Consider the following 15,588-nt stretch of genomic DNA (forward strand, 5'->3'; position numbering starts at 1 on the left):
GAGGGTTCAAAACCATCTGCATCATCCACAAGGCTTTCTGGGGCCTGGGAACCCATTACATCCAACACTCTCTCCCTAAACACCTCCCTGCTAGAGCCCTTCGGTCTTCTAGCTCCAACTCTCTGCAGATCAGACACTTCCCCAAGCGGAGACTAGGGGATAGATCTCTCTCCTATGCAGGTGTCTCCCTCTGGAATGTCCTCCCTGCCCATCTCAGATGTGAGCTGGATTTCCTTAAGTTTAGGAAGCTGCTGAAGACCCTCTGTTTCTCTTCCACCTTCCCTCTCCTCTCCCCTGCTAATGTTCCCCCTCTGCCTCTTGAATGGTTGCCTGGCTCCTTCAGATCCTTACAGGGCACCAGGCCCTCCCCGACAAGTCTACCCTGCACTTGGTCTCCTATGACCCTCCCTCCCACACAACTTGCACGTACCCTTCTGGGCTCTCTCCTCCTACACTAGACTAGCTGGGCCTTCACCCCCTGAGCCCTTCCAGCCCCATTCCTCGCACTTAGTTTGTGGTCCTTCTGCCCCTGCACCATCTTCTTCCCCTGACTCCGTCCACCTGGTCTCCCCTGGCACTTGCTTAACCCATCAGCACTCTCCCCTTCCGCTCTCCCCTGTACTTCTGTTTACTGCACTTGCACGATTCAAATGTCACAGGGCCCAGTAGGACTGTTTTTGTTTTGTCATTCCTGTACCCCCTCTTGTCTTGTTGCGCCTTGAAAGTTAATGGCACAGATATAGCTTCACACTTAATAAGGTTAGAGTGACCTTTTGTTCTTTAAACTCTTTGTGAATGTTTTTGTAACATTTAACAATGGAGTTTAATGGGGCGTGACTTGGAGCGCCATCGATGTGGCTGCTCCCTTGAGGCCCGCCGTATGAAGCCCGCCGCAACTTGGTCACTAATGCGGTCCCACGCACCTGTGCCGGAGCCCAACTGATCCCTAGGGCGTCGGACACCTGGGGCACATATGGGCGTAACGCTCTCCAGAAGCGAAGTTATCCGCCTCGGTCCTCTGGGCCGACTCCAGCACCGGATCATCCAAAATGGCGGCCGCTCCTTTTCCCCAGCTCCGGAGGTGTGGGTGACGGCACCTGAAACCGCCACAGCAGCGACTCGGCCCGCCAGGGCTCCTGAATCCGGGGTGGAGGAACCATGCAGCTGGCCCCCTGGCTCTTCCCCCCCCCCCCCAGCGCCAGAGCGAACTACAGCACGGACGGTGCCTGCCAGGTAGGGGCTGCTGGGGGATGAGGCTTGGGTTGGGGGCCTTCCTCGCATCTCTCCTGGGCTTCTTCATAGGAGCCCCCACCCATCTCTTAATGGAGGGGCTGCCCCCCCCAGCGGCCCCCAGAACCCGCTCCAGTCTCCGCTCCTCGCCCTGTGATCCACTCCAGAGGGTGTCTTTCAACGGTCCTAGACCCCCTACGCTACACTCCTGGGGTGCCCCGGCCCATGCTATCACCAGACGCCTCCTCCCTGGCCTGGGACTTGGAGGCCCCTTCCTACCATCTTCTCCAGCTGTGGACTTAAGGCTGGGCTCCCGTACGCTAGGCGGTCCCTGCCTGGCCGTCGCGGGGCCTACTCATCCCACTGTCTTGAGCCTTCAGCCTCTCATGCCGCTTCCGGGGGCTAGCTGGACCTACTAAGCAACAACATCGCCCTCCCACTCACAGCCCCGGGCACAGCTGAGCTGACCCCCCCATACTGGGGCACCCTGTCTTGGCCAGCCCCGTCTCCGGATAGGGCATCGCCCTCAGCTTCAGAACATCTCCAGAGACGACTGCTCACTTCCTGGGGCACCCCGGCCCACTGCTTTGTTCACATACCTTCTTCAGGCCAGATCCAAGTGAGTGTTGGGCAATCTGTTCGCTTCCCGAGACCTGCGTACCTTACCTACGCCCTCCACCGATGGAGGGGACTAGTCCTCTGCACAAAGCTCCACACTAAGCTGTCGTACCTTGGTGTTTGAACGCGTGATAGACTTTTTCAGCTCCTTCTTCACCCCACGGTCCGCCACCATGACCAAGCAGACGAAAACAACCAAAAACGCGGACATTGCCACCATGCTCACCGCTCCAGACAAGGGAAAGAAACCTGAACTTGTTAAGCCTACCCTACCGACCTCCCATGAGGGGGGAGACACCCCAGCCACCAGGGGCAACCTATTGGCTTTCATTGCAGACATGGCAGTTCCGGTCCTGTATGTTGGAGCTCACCACCAAACTGGAGCAAACTGACCACAGGGTGGCCGAGGTGGAGCAGAGGCTGGGTGAGGTGGAGGACCGCTCCCAAGACCAGGCAACCACACTGGGAGAGATCCAGGAAGCAGTAAGAGCTCTCCAAGACGAATGTGAAATCCTCGAATTCAAACAAGAGGACTTGGAAAACAGAGCCCGTCGTAACAATCTCCGGATCCGGGGAGTTCCATCCTCAGTTCTTGACAAAAACCTGCCAGATTACATAGGAGACTTCTTCCAGGCCCTCCTCCCACAACTAGACAAATCCCAGCTCTTGCTGGATCGGACCCACAGACTGCGCCCGTGCCGAGGAGTGGGCTCGGACCTACCTCCGGATGTCATCACAAGAGTCCACTACTTCTCCACGAAAGAAGCCATCTCCGCCATCAGCCGCTCCCGCAATGAGCTCTCCTTCCAAGGCCTGCCTATTCAGATTTACCAGGATCTCTCCCTTCTGACTCTACAAAGAAGGGCTCTCCGAACCCTGGTCCTCTTACTCCAGGAGCAACAAATCAAGTACAGATGGCTCTTCCCCACGACACTGCAATTCTACTTCAATGGCTCTCTCTGGAAAAGTTCCCACTTGGAAGATGCTGCTAAGATCATGCACCAGGGCTCCCCCGAGGGAGCCACCTCGCCGAGCCCGGAAGCATCGGAAAGCCCTAGGTCAGCCCCTCCTACCCCTCAACCCAGGCGATCTTTGTGGACCAGGGCCTCCCGAAACAACAGGAGGAGGTAATTAGAGCCTGAGCTACCTCAAATATCCACCACCGCTTCATCTGCCCAGGTGCCCATCGCCCTCATAGCCAACCTAAAAACATCAGCTTCGGCCCTGCACAGATCTACGATCCCCCAGTGCGGCGGGCTTCATCCACGGATTATGCCCGTTCCAAGTTCTGTTCCATCTTAAAGTCCTTGGATACACATGTTATTCCTTCAGTCTCAATTGGCCCTGTTGGCCAGGGGTGGGGCTACACCCACAATGTTACCCACCCCGCCAGTTAAAAAGTTGGCCTCCCGTTGGGGGCCTTTGTTAAAAACGCAAGTGCAGCACAGGTCGCTTCCAACTCACCCCTTTGATGGCAACTAATGGACAGCCTGGTATCTTCTCCTCCCCCGCCCCCGAGCAGGAAGTACCCGGATCCCCGACCCTGGAGCGTCAGACGCTGAGATGCCTCTCATGGAACGTTAATGGGCTTAACCCCCCCTAAGCACAAATCAATCCTTCAGAAACTACAAGATGAGGGGGCCGGGGTGGCGCTACTCCAGGAAACTCATCTCCTCCTGGCTGACTTTGGTCGTCATTGATCCAGCGCCTATCCACGCCAGTTTTTTGCCTCGAGAGACACCAAGAAGGGAGGCACGGCGATCCTGTTCTGGAAGGACCTTCATCCCCAGATTTTGGACTCCATGAAGTGCCCAGAGGGCCGCTTCGTGGCCCTCAAACGACTCCTGCTAGGAGACCTCTACACCTTTGTATCTGTATATGCACCCAACTAGGGGCAGGCAACCTTTTATGACTCATTGGGCTCCTCCCTCTCGGGCTTTGTAGAAGGCCAAACAATAATAAGAGGGGACTTCAATGGGGTACCAGACCCCACCAGAGACAAATATCACCCTCCACCCTGGCGTTTTCGCGCAGGCCCTCAGCCTCCTGCGCCTCTTCAGAACCCTGGAGGTGGTAGATACGTGGCGGGTGCTTCACCCCACCGAGAAAGACTACCCCTTCTCCTTCGTACACCGGACACTCTCCAGAATTGACCTCCTCCTGTCCTCTCCCCAAACTCTCGCTTTCACCAATGAGGTGTCCATAGGCCCAGGGATTTTATCGGACCATGCTCCAATAGTACTGGAACTTCACATCCAGAGCCCCAACGTTAACGCCCCACGCAGATGGGCGCTGTACGTCCCGATCCTTAACGACATGTCAATCAGGGACAAAATTGCTACCACCATCAGGAACTTCTTTGAGGAGAACCCAGTCTCAGATACCTCCCCTGCTAACAACTGGGATGCGATGAAAGCTGTGGTTCGGGGAGCCCTGATAGCCCAAGGGGTCACATTCCACCGAGACCTGGGTTCAGCTGAGGAAGCCCAAAAGATAAGCGGCTGTTCCCCCAGATCTCAACGGGCTCTCCGATCAGCCCGAAAGAAATTGGAGGCCCACTACGCGGAGCATACTGCGCAGCTATTGGTTAAGACCAGACAATTCTATTACGCCAAAAACAACAAGGCTAACAAGCTTCTGGTGGCCAAGCTGGCCAAAACGAGATGCACCAACACCATTGCAGGGCTCCGAGACCCACAGGGGGTGACTCACTACTCAGAGCTGATGAAACTACAATTAGCTACGGACCACCTAACCCAGGTCATGACAGCACCTCCACGTGATCGATCCAAACAAAAAGCATACCTGCGAAAGGCCGCCCTGCCACACCTCCCCGACTCCACGCGAGAGCAGCTGGAAGCTCCGATAACCGACGACGAGGTCAACAAAGCTATCAAGGCTCTCAAATCGCAGGCCCCGGGCCCAGATGGGTTCTCTCCCAGGTTTTATAGAATATTCAGACCCCAACTCATCCCCCACTTGGTATCTCTTTTCACTTCATTTAAGGGGTTGGGGTCTGTCACCCCCTCAATGCAAGAGTCTATAACGGTCCTCCTTCCTAAGCCAGGGAAGGACCTGAGAGATCCAGCCTTGTACAGACCCATCGCCCTATTGAATATTGATGCCAACCTGTACTCTAAGATCCTGGCTAATCGGCTATCACTCATTTTCCCGGACATTATCCACCCCGACCAAACGGGCTTCATTCTCCACTGATCTGTGGGGGACAATATCTGGCAGACCCTGAACCTGATAGACATTTCCTACCGTAACTCCCAGGGTCTCGCCCTAATGGCCCTGGATGCAACCAAAGCCTTCGACAGAGTTGACTGGTCATTCATGGAATGCACCCTAGAAGCTTTTGGTTTCGGCCCGACGTTCCGGTCCATGGTCCTAGCCAACTATAAGGCCCCCAAAACCATCCTGAGGATCAATGGCGCCCTCTCAGCCCGAATCACCATGTCCTGCGGGACAAGACAAGGCTGTCCGCTATCTCCCCCTCTCTTCGCCCTCACAATGGAGCCTTTCGCCCAGAGGATCAGGCAGAATGAACTTATCAAAGGCCCGCAGGTGGGCCCATCTCAACATAAAATCGCCCTATACGCGGACGATGTTCTGTTAACACTCTCAGAAGCTAGCACCTTAGTGAAGCATGCCCTAGCTGAAATAAAGAACTTTGGGGAGGTCACCGGCTTCATTATCAACTTTGCCAAATCAGTGGCCCAGGCAGTCGGCCTCCGATCGGAGGAGAGGGAGGCGCTGACTAGACTGTGCCCAATTAAGTGGCGGGATCAGTCCATCCCTTATCTGGGAGTTCACATTCCAGCGAACCTGAAATTTCCTCAGATTATTTCATGAATTAGAGGGAGACCTGAAGCGCTGGACCACGCAAGAATTCTCATTAATGGGCCGGATCACAGCCACCAAAATGAACTTGCTTCCGAGATTCTTCTACGCCTGCTCCTCCCTCTCCGTCCCCATTCCGACTCTGGCCCTTCAAGACCTACAGAGGAAAATGACAAAGTTTATATGGAGGGGCAAGAAGGCCAGGATCCCCCACAGGGCCCTGATTGGTAATGCCAGGCTTGGAGGCCTGGGGGTCCCCGATCTACAGGCTTATAGGGCAGCGGCACAGTTGGCACACATCCACGCCTGGCAAACAAGCACAGCTCGCCCCAGATGGGTGGAACTAGAAAAGCTCAACTTCCGCTCCCCCTCCGGTTCCTCCCACACATCCAGCCTCCCCTCAGGGAATGCTGGAAGAATATTCTGCGGACGAATAGACACACCCTAAGCTCCTGGGACTGGGCCTTGAGACGGAAGGGAATCCCGAGAGGCCAAAGCCCGCTCTCACCGATCTTTCATAATCCAAATTTCTCTCCGGGGGCCCATCCCCGTAACTTCCAAAATTGGATAGATGGGGGCCTCGAAACCCTGGAACAGCGATATTTTGGGAATAAACCCTGTACCTTCGAACAATGCAAAGAGGTCTTCAGGCTCCAGGAAGGGAATAGATTTACGTACTGCCAGCTCCGCCACTGGTGCTCCCATTCTCAGACACTCCAGGCGGCCACCCGCCCCCCGACGTCCCTTGACCTAACCCTCAGAGACTTACCAGCCAGAGGCAGGACCTCGACCATATACTGTTACGCTCACCTGGCTCCCACAGGGGCGTCGATCCAAACTGGACAGCTGCGGTCTCCACCAATGTGACGTGTAGTGCCGAGATGACAAACTGGACTGGCCCTCCCAGCTTGGTTTGCCTCGCCCGTAGGAGTATACTTCTGTAAATGGAGAAAGGGAATTAACCACCCGTGGAGTTGAGAGTTAACCCCCACCTCCCCCTGCTGTTCTCCCCAATGATCGCATCTAATGTCCCTTCTTAAAGTCTCACCTGATGGTTTGGAAGGATGAGCTCTCCATCCTGCATCGAGCGCAGGGGCGCGTGGATAATCAGTTGCTTCACTGGTTAGAAGGAATTGGTGATTTTCAGAACATTGTAGTTCGTAAGAGTTCAAATGTCTGACTTTCACTCTTGTCCGATTCCTTGCAGTTTGCAGCTTGACCCCAGCGAAGAGTTCCTTGTGCTAGCTGATGAAGTTCAGGTAAGGATTTGTCTTATCCAACACAGTTCAATAAAATAAGACCAGAATGTAACCTGTTGCTTGCTCCCTTATTCAGGTGCGGAGAGAAAATATGAAGTTCGGGAAATAATGCCTCCGGCGGTAATATTAGGTAAGTCTATTGTGGTGAGAAGAATTCCCCTTGTTTGTCCCTTTGTCTCACCTTGTTGTCCTTTTGTTCCCCTTAGGGGCCGGGGTACGGCGAGGATGCAATGGAGACTGCACCGACCCGTGAAGAGGAATAGTACCACCGGCGGTAAATCAGGTAAGTCTATGGGGGTAGTTACTATTGCCTCTGTTAATTCCCTTGGCTCACCTTTGCTGTTCTTGTGTTCCCCTTAGGTGCCGGAGTGTGGCAGGAGCGTGTAGAAGGATGTGGACGATCATGAGGATGCTGCGAAGGCCGGTGAGTTCAGCGCGGCGCTGCAGTAGGCGAGGCGGCGCGTGTAAAATACTTCTTTCTTCCAGCTCGAAGGTGCGGTGGATCCGGAATCCAGGTAAGGATTGAAGATATTGCTCTTGTTCTAACCTTTTCTCCTTCTGTTCCTCCCTTTTTCTAGGAGCTGCAGACTCGAGGCGGGCATGGCAGAAGACTGGATGCAGGTTTGCAGACACGGTGAGCGTTACGCTGCTGGATGCAGAATAACGCGAAGCGTGTGCTGCTCTTCGGGCGTGGTTTAAATAGCCTCTAAAGTAGTCCCAGGTAAGTATTCCACCCCAGCCACACCCAAGTAAAAAATAGTCCCTAGGTAAAATAGTCCCTTCCAAGCCTCATTTGGCTTGGAGCTCTTGCAGCATGGTCTGCATCAGGTAAGTTCTACTTTATGAGCCTGACGCCATAGGCGACAGGACTGCACCCAAACAGCCCCTAGCAGGGCTTTTTGGGATTGCTCAAAATGACTTGATGCCTGCTTCTGGGGTGGCTGGACCAGGTCTGGGTCCCCGGGGGTAGGCATCATGACAGCCCTCCCCCCCCCCAAGGCCCCTCCTAAAGTCGTTCTTCCTCATGGTTTTGGTTTGTCTGGGAAATTTCGGTGGAATATTTTCACCAATCGAGTTGCATGCACGTGGTCACTAGGTTCCCAAGACCTTTCCTGTGGTCCGTAACCTTTCCAGTCGATTAAATAAAAAAGTTTTGACTTCACCATCTTGGAGTCCAGGATGTTCTTAACCTCAAATTCGGGTTCCCCGTCTATAGGGATGGGGTCTGGTGGCTTGGTTAGTCTTGTCCCTGGTTGCACTGGCTTCAAAAGTGACACATGAAAGACTTGGTGAATTCGAATATTAGCAGGTAAGTCCAACTTGAGGGCCACCGGGTTGATAATAGCCTTAATGGAGTAAGGTCCCAAATACCTAGGGTTAAAGGTCCGTGTTCCCTTGAGAGGTATGTGTTTTGTGGCCAACCATACTTGATCCCCTATCTGGTACTGTGGAGTATCACTTCTATGCCGATCGGCATCTTCCTCATATTTCTCCTTCGCTTGTTTTAAATGTGCAGTTGCCTCCTTAAAGTCTTCTGTAATCGTAGCGTGTAGTTGGTCCACTGCGGGCATTTCTAAGTGTTGGGGTGAGTCAAGGTCTGAGGTTCGAGGATGGTGCCCATATAGGGTATAAAAGGGGCTTTGTCCAGTTCCAGAATGTACTGAATTATTGTATGCATATTCGGCGATCCAAAGAATTTCCTTCCAATTACTCTGTCTGATGTAACATACAACGCAGGTATTGTTCAAGAGTCTGGTTGGTCCTCTCCGTTTGACCATCGTTCTGGGGGTGGTGACTGGTCGATAATCTCACGTCGATTTGTGCCAATTGACAACATTTCTTCCAAAAATGTGAAATGAATTAACTGCCCCGGTCAGAGACCAACACGGACGGAAATCGATGTATGCGAACAATGTTTTCGAGGAATTCTTTGGCCAGGATTGAGGCTGAAGGTAATCCTTTTAAAGGAATAAAGTGGGCCATCTTGGAAAAAAGATCCACAATAACTAAAATGGTGTTAAATCCATTGCAAGGAGGTAGATCAGTAATAAAGTCTAACGATAAGGTGTGCCATGGCGTAGGCGGAATGTCTAAAGGTTGTAAGAGTCCAGCTGTTTTTTTCTTTTGACTTTTGTTTTCGGCGCAAATGCCACAAGACATCACAAATGATTTAATATCCTTTCACCAGGTGGGCCACCAGAATTGTCTTTTAATTTTAGCTTCAGTCTTTGCAATACCTGGGTGCCCCTCCATTAGGGTATCATGATAACGGGAAATGACTAGCTCTTGTAGCTCCTTGTGTGGCAGAAATAGCCGCCCTTGGTAATAAGGCAGATTATTGGTGACAGAGTAGTCCGAGCCTTTCTTTACCCAGTCCTGCAGGGCTGTAGGATTAAAGAGTTGCTGGATCTTTACCTGAATGTCCTCTAGTGTATGTAGAGTAGTCATGCCAAGAATCCTTTGTTCGTAAATTATAGGTACTGGTTCTGGGTTCACTTCTGCCTCTCCCATCCCTATTCGGGATAAGGCGTCTGCTTTACCATTCTTACAACCTGGCCGATAGGTTATCACGAAATCGAACTCGGCAAAGAACAATGCCCATCGGAGTTGACGTGATGATTGGGCCTTGGCTGTTTTAAAATACTGTAAATTCCGGTGATCGGTGATCACAGTAATGGTATGCCTGGCACCGAGAAAATAGTGCCGCCAAGCCTTGAAGGCAGATTTAATGGCTAATAACTCCTTGTCGGTAACCGTATAGTTTAAATCGGGTGCCGAGAACTTTCTGGACCAAAATGCTACTGGGTGAAGCTGGCCAGTTTCAGGTTCCTTTTGAGACAGGACAGCTCCCATGGCTAGACTGGATGCATCAGTTTCCAATATGTATGGAAGGTCAGGGCGTGGGTGCTTTAATACAGGTGCAGACGTGAATTTCGCTTTCAGCTCTTGGAAGGCATTTTCAGCTTCTTCAGTCCACATAAAGCGTTTATTTTTTCGCAAGAGTGCTGTAATGGATGTACGACATGTGAAAAATCTGGGATGAATCTGCGGTAGAAATTGGCAAAGCCGAGCATGCTTTTTACTCCTTTAACTGAACTTGGTGATGGCCACTTAAGGATTGCATCCACCTTTCGTGAGTCCATTCGGACTCCCTTTGGGGTCAGGATAAACCCAAGGAATTCAACTTCTGTGGCATGAAAAACGCATTTTTCTAGTTTTGCTTATAGCTTGTGCTGGCGCAATTTCTCAAGGACTGCCCGGATGTGCTTCACATGGTCAGATTCTGAAGAGGAGTATACTAGAATATCATCGATATATATGACAACACAAACGTCAATGAGGTCACGAAGGACATCGTTCATGAAGTATTGGAAGGCTGCCGGTGCATTGCACAACCCGAAAGGCATCACCTGTTATTCGAATAACCCATACTTAGTGCGGAAAGCAGTCTTCCATTCGTCGCCCTCTTTTACACGTACCAGATGATATGCCCCCCGGGTATCTAATTTAGTGTATATGCAAGCGTCCTTCACTTGGTCCAGTAGTTCAGGGATCAGAGGCAATGGGTATCCGTTCTTAACAGTTATCTGGTTCAATGCGCGGTAGTCTATGCACGTTCTGAGGTCACCTTCCTTTTTGGGCATGAAGAACAAAGCTGAAGATGCAGGGGATTTGGATGGGTGAATAAAGCTGTTGGCAAGGTACTGGTCTAAGTATTGTCGTAGGTGAAGGTTCTCAGGTTCTGTAAGGGCATAGATCCTGCTACAAGGGGGTTGTGCACCGGGTATGAGATCGATTTGACAATCGTACGATCTGTGAGGTGGTAAGGTGTTTGCCTGTTCTTTTTGGAAGACATCCTGGAATTCTTGGTATTCTGGAGGTAGTTGCATGACTTCTGTGGTTACTGTGGCTAGGCCTACGTTCAGATTTTTCTTTGGGTAACAGGTTTGTGCACAATCCGGGAAGGTTATTCTCTTCTCTCGCCAATCAATACAAGGATTATGTGTTTCCAACCAAGGTATCCCCAGTATTATTTGGAACTGTGGGGCTTTGATTAGATCAAACACAATAGTCTCTCGATGCCCATCCTGACCCAATAGTGTCATCTCTGCGGTGGAATGAGTCACAGGCCCAGAGGCGATTTCAGTTCCATCGACTGTGGTGATGACATCAGAGGTGGTTTTTTGGCAGAGAGGTAGATTCATCCTGGAAGCCAATTCGTAGTCCACATAGTTTCCTATGGCCCCGCTATCAATGTATGCCCTTACTACGTGCATACGCGATGGCTACCCTGGATCTACGAGGACCATTGGCATAATGAAATTTGAGGTCTGAGTATACTTCTTCAAGCTCGGCAAGCGGACCTCTACGCTTGTCGGGCGTGGTGTTTTCCCGAGTCTGACTCCATATGGCTTTTATCAGCAGCTCCTACCACCTTCTTGGGTGGTTTCACAGGGCAATCCCGTAGGAAATGCCCAGAAGTTCCACAATATAGACACAATTGCATTTGCCGTCTCCTTTCTCTTTCCTTCTGGGTTAAGGGTCCTTTTAACCCCTCCGATTTGCATGGGTTCTGAAGAATCTGCTCCTTTGGGGTTAGTGTGGGTTTTAACCAACACCTGATTCGCAAACTTGGCTCGATCAGCCTTTCTGTTCTGAAGTCTGTGATCTAACTGGACCACTAAGTCTATATATTCAGCGCAGTCTTGAGGTGGGTTCACGACTTGAGCCAAGACATCTTTGAGTTCGCCTGGAAGCCCTCGATGAAATAACATGATTCGTTTTACCTCAGGCCATCCAGTTTCCACTATCAACCTATTAAAGGTCGCGATGTAGGATAGAAGGTCCTGGTTACCCTGTCGTAGGGACATAAATTCGTTATCCAGGGCCTGTCCTTGGGAGTGCCGGGCAAATAGTCTTTCCATGCTCGTTTGAAAGTCCTGAAAATCTCGAAGAATTGGGTCATCCTGAGTAACTAGTGGAATTGACCAATCAGCTGCACTGCCACTGAGATATGACAATACAAAGGCTACCTTGGCTTGATCGTTTGGGAAGGCTCCAGGTCTGCATAAAAAGTGCAAGCGGCATTGGTTCATGAACACGGCGAACCTTTTAGGGTCCCCAGCAAAGCGTTCGGGCGGAGCTAATGGAATAGTTCCTGGTAGGTTTATTTGCACAGGGTTACTCGATGAAACAGGAGCTGGATTCCCCCCGAATCCTGGTAGGGGCGTTTGTCCAGCCTGGCTTTGCAGCAATTGCCTAGCACGATCATCAGTTCGTTCCTTTGACAAAATCAGCTCTCTCCTAAAAGCATTGGTCTCTTGACGGGCGGAATGCACTTCTGCCCTCAGTTCCCCTAGTAGTTGGGCCAATTAGTCAGTTTCTGAGGTTTCCATAACGCCCGGATGGGAATTTGTGGGTGGGCTTCGCGTTCTGTTACGCTCACCTGGCTCCCACAGGGGCGTCGATCTGAACTGGACAGCTGCGGTCTACCCCAATGTGACGTGTAATGCCGAGATGACAAACTGGACTGGCCCTCCCAGCTTGGTTTGCCTCGCCCGTAGGAGTATACTTCTGTAAATGGAGAAAGGGAATTAACCACCCGTGGAGTTGAGAGTTAACCCCCACCTCCCCCTGCTGTTCTCCCCACTGATCGCCTCTAATGTCCCTTCTTAAAGTCTCACCTGATGGTTTGGAAGGATGAGCTCTCCATCCTGCATCGAGCGCAGGGGCGCGTGGATAATCAGTTGCTTCACTGGTAGAAGGAATTGGTGACTTTCAGAACATTGTAGTTCGTTAGAGTTCAAATGTCTGACTTTCACTCTTGTCCGATTCCTTGCAGTTTGCAGCTTGACCCCAGCGAAGAGTTCCTCGTGGTAGCTGACGAAGTTCAGGTAAGGATTTGTCTTATCCAACACAGTTCAATAAAATAAGACCAGAATGTAACCTGTTGCTTGCTCCCTTATTCAGGTGCGGAGAGAAAATATGAAGTTCGGGGAATAATGCCTCCGGCAGTAAAATTAGCTAAGTCTATTGTGGTGAGAAGAATTCCCCTTGTTGTCCTTTTGTTCCCCTTAGGGGCTGGGGTACGGCGAGGATCCAATGGAGACTGCGCCGACCCGTGAAGAGGAATAGTATCCCCGGCGGTAAATCAGGTAAGTCTATGGGGGTAGTTACTATTGCCTCTGTTTATTCCCTTGGCTCACCTTTACTGTTCGTGTTCCCCTTAGGTGCCGGAGTGCGGCGGGAACGTGTAGAAGGATGCGGAGGATCGTGAGAATGCTGCAAAGGCCGGTGAGATCAGCACCGCGCTGCAGCAGGCGAGGCGGCGCACGTAAAATACTTCTTTCTTCCAGCTCGAAGGCGCAGTGTATCCGGAATTCAGGTAAGGATCAAAGATATTGCTCTTGTTCTAACCCTTTCTCCTTCTGTTCCTCCCTTTTTCTAGGAGCTGCAGACTCGAGGCGGGCGTGGCAGAAGACTGGATGCAGGCTTGCAGACACGGTGAGCGTTACGGATGCAGAATAACGCAAAGTGTGTGCTGCTATTCGGGCCTGGTTTAAATAGCCACCAAAGTAGTCCCAGGTAAGTATTCCTCCCCAGCCACACCCGAGTAAAAAATAGTCCCTAGGTAAAATAGTCCCTTCCAAGCCTCATTTGGCTTGGAGCTCTTGCAGCATGGCCTGCATCAGGTAAGTGCTACTTTATGAGCCTGGTGCCTATGGCGCCAGGACTGACTCTCCATATGAGCCTGGCGCCATAGGCGCCAGGACCGCACCCACACAGCCCCTAGCAGGGGTTTTTGGGCTTGCTCAAAATGACTTGATGCCTGCTTCCGGGGTTGCTGAACCAGGTCTGGGTCCCCGGGGGTAGGCATCATGACATATACAGATGCTTCATGGGGGACTTTTTGGTGACAAAGACTCGATATATGGCCCAGTGGGAGGCGGACCTAGGTCACCCGATTGACGACCGAACGTGCGTAGATATATGGACCCGCACCCACTCTTTTTCCTCCTGCGTCACCAATAAGGAATGTGCCTACAAACTCACCCTGCGATGGTACTACCCCCCACTCAGACTTCACCACATGAATCCACAAGTGGATCCCTCCTGCTGGAGGGGCTGCGCTCAGCCGGGCTCTTTTTTCACATGTGGTGGACCTGCCCCAAGATCCAGCAATTTCGGACCAGGTGTCTCTCGACCATCAAACAGATTACCGGGACCGCCCTCCCACTGGACCCTGAAACTGTCCTGCTAGGGGTCCCGGTCCCCGGGATCTACTCCCGCTCTGGAAACAGGGCAAAGCTTCTAACGCAACACCTCCTAGTGGGCAAGATGGTGCTGGCCCGATTCTGGAAGTCCCCGGACGGTCCCTGCATGGCCCACTGGTGGAGGAAACTCTGGGACATCTTGATCGCCGAGAAGGTCACTGCGGCGAGAGCGGGGGCCCTGCACCGCTTCCAGAACATTTGGGCCCCAGTACTAGACTATGATCAACGATTCCCTGCACTGACATTCAAACCGATCAACACCCGATGGGCTCTGATTGATCGAGGGGACACACACCAGGCTGGGGCGGTGGGCTGAGGCCATAGCCCGGGGAAGCTGAAATAAAGGGGGGGGAATACAGATTTGTAGACCTACTATTGATATGTAATGTTTCCATGCAATGTTGCCTGTAACCTGTCCTGCCTTGCTATAAATAAATATGTTTAAAAAAAAAAAGTTTAATATGAAGTTTAAGGCAAGCAGTGGAGAATGGGACACCTCAGGCTAAGGCTCTAGAGAATATATACATTGCTGGGATTGAAGCGAGAATGGTGTATCTTCATAAGCAAAGCTGGATTATTCAAAAGTACCTGTAATGTTACTATGGCCAGTCAAGAATAAATTAGGAGAGCCACACAAATGTTGACCTCTATCAGGTCTAACTTGGATTGGTGTGAGAACAACCTTGCCACTGGCAGCTTGGGTTACAAATTGACCTATAACTGCATCTGTATACCTGTATTTCCTAGACAAAACTGCAGTTTTTAATGGTTCTACCACTCCTTCACCAGAAGGAGGTAAAGATGCATTATCCAAAATCTCCACATTTGAGCTGGCGTCTACATTGTGTAGGTAGGAGGTCATTTTGTCTTGGGCTTTGCTGCCTCCATTTTTCTTTTTAGAGGTTTTGCCCACAATCTTCTTGGGATGAGCAGACCTTTTCTTAGCCATGGGGCACAGCAGCAGCCTTAAAGTGGGATCCTGAATGCAGCCCTCCAACAAGGTTCCCAGTTTGATAGGGGTTTTACTGCATAGGGCATACATTGGAGCAGCTAGGAGTTAGTCAGAGGGCCAAATAGAGAAACCAAATGGGCATGTAGCAAAAGTGAGGAAATAAATATAACTCACAATGTAAGTGTTCTCCACAAACTGCCGGACCACACACAGAGATGAGGCAGGTGCTCGAAGGTATCGCTTGGCCAATATCAGATTCACTGATGCAGCTACATAACTGTGCTGGCCCCTACACTATGCTCGCATTCCAACATATTTAACCCACCAAAGATGCAATTAAACAAATGCAGCTCAATTTGAGATCACGTTTAAAATGTTGCAACAATTGCAATAGCTACTTAAGCCAACC

Source organism: Ambystoma mexicanum, chromosome 5p, assembly GCF_040938575.1.
Source record: "Ambystoma mexicanum isolate Mex_15411 chromosome 5p, UKY_AmexF1_1, whole genome shotgun sequence".
Lineage (NCBI taxonomy): Eukaryota > Metazoa > Chordata > Amphibia > Caudata > Ambystomatidae > Ambystoma > Ambystoma mexicanum.